Source organism: Homalodisca vitripennis, chromosome 6 (assembly GCF_021130785.1).
Source record: "Homalodisca vitripennis isolate AUS2020 chromosome 6, UT_GWSS_2.1, whole genome shotgun sequence".
NCBI lineage: Eukaryota > Metazoa > Arthropoda > Insecta > Hemiptera > Cicadellidae > Homalodisca > Homalodisca vitripennis.
The window spans coordinates 9576120-9582513 of record NC_060212.1 but is presented as its reverse complement, the minus strand read 5'-3'; positions in this window follow the sequence as shown (position 1 = coordinate 9582513).

The window sequence follows — 6394 nt, the reverse complement described above, 5'->3', positions numbered from 1 at the left end:
ATGCTTTACGTACCTATTTTCTGCTTAGAAGAAGAAATGAAACGTTCAAAGTTAGGATCAAGAACCAACTGTATGGTACACAATACTGTAACAGTAGACTGCAAACCATTAACAATTAACAAAATTACAAATGCTATAACTGATAATAAAAAACTACTAGGATTCAGTAATAATTGGCTCAACCGAAAGGTAATCAAGAGTCTATTGTGGTATCACACACGGTATTCCGGCCAATTACGATCGTGTACGTGTGCAAATCACGAGCTGTTCTAATTAACATACGCAAGCAGAACAATACATACTCATAGGTGCTGATTTTCTGTCAATCGTTGGCAGTAATTGAGTAGGAGATTAGTCAAATCGGTTCATTCGGGCATTTAATTTTCATCTGCCGTTATCAAAAAAGATTGTTTATAAATATTTATTGGTTCTTAAAACGTAAAATATAATTACTTAATAGAGCAGTCAGTGAAGTGCAGTGTCGCAGAACAGCGATTGCCTTATACAAAATCCAACTTGGCCGTTCCTTGTATGAGGTGACGCTGAGAAATTTGATCATTGCAAGCAACCCGCCTGTTCCTAACCTTAAACCTTTAGTGAGAGTGAGAGTGTGAATGAGAATAATAAATACAAAACAATTCATTAATAAACTGTGCAAACAGTTCGATATTTTTCTTTAACATTTTTTACCTCTTCGTTCCTGAAACGATTTACAAATTGAATCACAAACTGATTTTTTTACCCCATTCCACACCTGTGATAACGTATGTATTAAATGCTAAAATAGTTTGATGAGCGTAAAAGATTGTTTTTGATAATTTTTTTCGATTATTTTTGTGTTATATAATTGTTTAACTATGGTGTCAGTTATAAAACAATAACTTCCATCCTGATATGTGATATATAGACCATTTAAATCGCAGAACCTACAGTATATATCACAATGTTCAACGGACATTCAATAATCAATAACTAAGGCAAATGAGGCTCCGGGGAGCGGCTGGTTGATTGGAATCCTGTTATTAGCTTTATGAATTAGCTGAATCAAAAAATGGAATTGCTTTGTTTCCTATGCTTTAATGGGTTATTGTGAATATCATAGACAAAAACATTTATTTCCTCATTCAAGATAAATTTAGAGAAATAGTTCAGCATAACAAATAAATTAGTTTTATGAAATGTAAAACACAATTACTTGAATAGTGTTAATTTACGGTATTTTATGAAACAGATAGACCTCCCCCCCCTCTCACTCTCACTCCCTCCCCTGCTTAGGGCCAATTATTTAGACAAACAAGACAAAGATGTTTCAAAAATGTAGAGACTGGCCAAAGTCAACAGCTGCAAATATTTGAATGCTGTCCTGCACGACTCTGAAATTCAAATTTTCGATAGTAAACTTTGCAGTTCCGGTACCAGGAGAAATGCCATAAAATGGAGAAACTCCGAAAAATTTACCAGCCCAGTATCCAACGATCATGTATACAATCGTGCTTTATCTAAACTTACCAGGAGTTGGACCGGCAGGCGAGGCCAAAGCTTTCTTACGTGCTTGTTCACAAAGGCCCCGATTCACTCTTAACGTCGCTGGCGGTGACAAAGCTTGTTTTCTTCATTGTCGATAATATCTCCGGAATGGGCTAGCCATAGCAAAATTTAAATATAATGTTGAGTCCCTTTCTTATCTTGTGGTATCTTTATTCGTTTATAAAACGAACACGCTAACGATTTCCACTGTAAATCATTAGGAAATATATTTTTGTAGACTCTAAATTTATAAATAATGGAGTAAAAATTACCCTCTGGTAAGCCTTACTTACAAAGGGATAAACCCCGTACTCTATTTGGTCTCCGGTACCTTTTGCTCAAATAAAGGAGCGAGGCGAGGTTATTACAGCAGGTTAAAACCTGTACTTAGGCTCACTTCACACAAGCAAACTTTACTATTCAGAGAGTAGAAGCGTTCGGCTCTGGTATTGCCGCCATGTGTGAAAACGCTCTAACTGTGTTTTCTATCGGTGTTAACGAAAGACGGCGAATAAACAGTTTTTCAAGAAGTGGGCAGTGTTTCGGTCGGTAGGACCTTTGATAGGATCAGAATAGTCTTCAACTCCCATACTGTACTAGGCGTAGGTTTAGTCAGTCTATAAAATTCCTTGGTTACCGTTTCCCTTCCATATAGATTAAACAGAGAAACATAAGCGAAATGTATGGAAAAGACATTCAGTATCGTGGTGATTAAAAATCGGTATAAAAGGTTACAACTATGTTCAATTGAAGAAAATAAAGAACTGACATTTCACAAAGAGATTTATTTACAAAGTACATGGATAAAGTAAAATTACTAACAAACAGTAGGAGGGTAACGAACTGCGGCACAATAAGGTTAGACTTGAGGTACTATAACACACTCGGAATAGTCACTCACTGAAGACGTCGTGGATCTATTGATTCACGGCTGTTTATGGCGGCGATTCGTTCCATTTCTATAACATTTCAACGTGAATATACATTATTATTCGCAAAGTACATGGAATAAGGAAAATTAAAATCAAGCAGAAGTTGGGTTTAGAGGTGCGAAATAACAACTTCGACATTATTGTTATAGTCTAATTTATTAAAATGATAAATATTACAAAATGGGTTTATAATGTCTCCATAATTAAGAAATTTCGTCTTTTCCATGCACGTTGGTTGAATCTGTATGGTCAGTAGCAAAGAAAAAATTTTTACATTTTATTAATCATTGATCTATGTTTGTTGTATAATTAATTATTATAATTGAATTTACTCAAACGTTTTTCATCATGAATTTAAAACAATAGTGAAAATATTTCAGAGAATAACTATTAAATATGTAAATTTTTATATTTAGAGAGAAACTTGTGAAACCATGTAAAGGAATTTATATCTGTTTTTGTTATTTATTATTTACAAATCCCAACATTTTACTTTCTTGTTTTCATAGTGGCATATTAAAAGATTAGTACAAAATATTCGTCTATAAAACAGTAACGACAATTTTAATTGTGTTTAGTATTAAACAATACTAGGTTGATGTTTTTAATAACTATATTATTCAGTTTAATTTTATAGTAACTTTATATTAACTATCGCTATGATGCTGATTTACCAGCGCTGGTAATATCAGCTACGTTTGAATGAGTCTTTACAATGACTGAATCAGCGTACAGGAAGCTTTTCTTCAGCAATGAGGTTTGAATAAGAGACAAGTGATCAGCAACTCTACTCAAAATCTCCTTAGAGAATTATTTGTGTAAAACTAGTAAATAAATATAAAAAATGGATTTATTATTTCAGTATCGGATAAGGAATAAATATACAGGTTCCCAAAAGTAATAATACCTAAAGAAATCGACCTATATATTCTTGGTAGTATAACATTTCTATAGTGCAATTTTCGTCACCTTTACTTTAGTTCGGTTAAGAAGTCAATTGCTTAGGAAATATTTATTTCTAGCTTGTTTACACCATTTTTAAAGTTATTTCATTACGTATTAGAGTATTTAATCTGTATTTAAGATTACTAATTGAAATACGTACCATAACTCACATCTCTTTTGTCAGGTGGCCTTGTTGGCCTTGTAACCTTTACCAAAGGTATCATGGCGACTATTTCATCCTCGGCAATAACTGATTGTTGTGATGAGGGGATAACCACCAACAGTAGCATCCCTAGACTAACAGCTAGCACTGCAGACATCATAATGCACTGGAACAAACAGTAGTGCATGGCGAGGGTAACATAATAGGAGGAGAGGCAGGTGATACAGGTCTGCCGGTGATGAGACTCACGGTTAGCACTGCAGACATCATAATGCACTGGAACAAACAGTAGTGCATGGCGAGGGTAACATAATGGGAGGAGAGGCAGATGATACAGGTCTGCTGGTGATGAGACTCACGGTTAGCACTGCAGACATCATAATGCACTGGAACAAACAGTAGTGCATGGCGAGGGTAACATAATGGGAGGAGAGGCAGATGATACAGGTCTGCTGGTGATGAGACTCACGGTTAGCACTGCAGACATCATAATGCACTGGAACAAACAGTAGTGCATGGCGAGGGTAACATAATGGGAGGAGAGGCAGATGATACAGGTCTGCTGGTGATGAGACTCACGGTTAGCACTACAGACTACATCATGATTTCACTGTAATACTCAGGAGAGGCAGTCCGCAACTCCGCAGAGCAACAATGAACTTGTTATTTGTAAAAAAAACCCTTAAATTAATTATAAGTGATTAATCAAATTTATACGTAATTTACAGTTTCATTATTTTTGTAATAAGGGTTTACATAACATACCTGTAACAAATTTAAGAGAATCTGGATGCCATTAATATATTTCTATTTTCTTCACACTAATATTTCTGGTACATCTTTCCAATTAAAAAAGCTGTATGCCAAATCCATACAGGGGATGAGTGCACCATGTAAATAATGCAAGATGAAAACATTGTCTAGCCTAGAAACTGAAAAGACTAACTATAAAATAAATGTAGTGTTGAAACAAACTTATTTGATATGTTTAACACATCTAATGTTAAATTATTCTTTTGCATTCGTTCATAATAATAATAATCATCTTTAATGCAGTTTGACAATATGCACATTGTATTGCAAGCGTCATTCGTTTTAACTCCTACAGCTAGGACATTCACACATAAATTCAAAAAATACATATGTGATAACTCATTAACTCATTCGTTACTATTAGGGCCGTCAGATCCGCACAGAAATTAGAGATTAATTATCCAAGCGGCATGTCATGAACTCATCGACAGTGTAAAACGCATGTGACACCAAAATGTGTTTAAACTGAGATTTGTCGTTATTAATATTTGAGTGCGTTTTAACTATTCGTAGAGCCCGTTAATTAACTTGACGCCAACTTGCTTGGGAAGGTTCGCAAAATAAACAGTTCTGTGTTGCTGAAGACGTAAGATAGCAGCCCAGCATGAAAACTCCGTGAAAGCGTCTCTACAAGACTCTGTAGTTTAACCCGGAAATAATTCTGACCGCTTTCTTCTGAAATCTGAATACTATCAAAAGTTGTTGTTGGGAGCAGCTTCCCCAAAGTCGAATTCCGTATGAAAGGTAAGAATATACAAGGCCAAATTATTTCATTCATTAGACTTCCGGAGACATCATAGACATCATGTACATCATAGATGCATGAATACCTGACGTTACATTAGCATAAACTTTGTCAACGTGATAATTCCAGGTCAGACCTTGATCTAGGTACATTCCTAGGAATTTTGTGGAGTCTGTAACTGCAGGTCACCATCTTGCACAAATATACACGGTTTTATTTGGTTTGTTTGTCTTCAGATTAATTTAGGAAAGATTTTGAATACAAAAATTCAGTTCTATAATAGAATCAATTTCTAAATCTTGAAAAGTTTGAGATGAAAGTTTGAGAGTCGTATCATCGCATTACTTAACTATTCGTTCATTTTAGATCGACGATTTTAAATTGTTTCCATATATCATAAACAAAACTGGCCCAAGGATTGATCCCTGAGGGACACTGTAAGGCATATCAACCTTTTCTGATATGAAATTCCCAGTCTGAATGCTCTGATCCCTGTCTTTGAGATAAGACAAGAGCCATGCAAGCGGCATACCACGAATGCCATGTGATTCTATCAGCTTTATCTAAATGCCTTGAGAGAGTGGTGCATCAGCAAGTATGTTTCTTTCTCGAATCCAATAAAATTTTGTCCAACTTTCAATCAGGATTTCGTACTAATCACAGTACAACCAGTACTCTTTTAAAAATCACTGAAGATATATGTTCAGCAATGGACAAAAGTCTTGTTACCATTTTAACGCTTTTTGATTTTTATAAGGCTTTCGACTGCGTTTACCAGCCATTGCTTCTTTTGAAATTGTCTAAAATCGGATTCTCTGATTGCTGTGTGGAGTGGTTTGGGTCGTATCTGTCAGATCGTCAGCAGTGTGATAGGTCCAACGACAAAGACTCCTACTGGAAACCTGTGAATCGAGGGGTGCCACTAGGCTCTGTCCTTGGCCCTCTTCTTTTTTCAATTCACATCGAAGATTTGACTGCTATGATCAAACACTAATTTTTTCACATGTATGCCGACGATTTGCAAATTTACAGCCACTTTTCCGTGTCAAACTATCCAAACATTGTTGCTGACATGAACACTGACATTGACGCTATTGCAACGTGGGACTTCAAACACGGACTGAAACCTAACGTAAGCAAGACTCAAACTATTCTTATTGGAACTTTCAGGCTTCTGAGTGGTATCGACTCGAACAACTCCCATACACTCATATTGAACGGTTATCCTCTTTCATACAGTGACAAGGTCAAAAATGTTGGACTGACTAT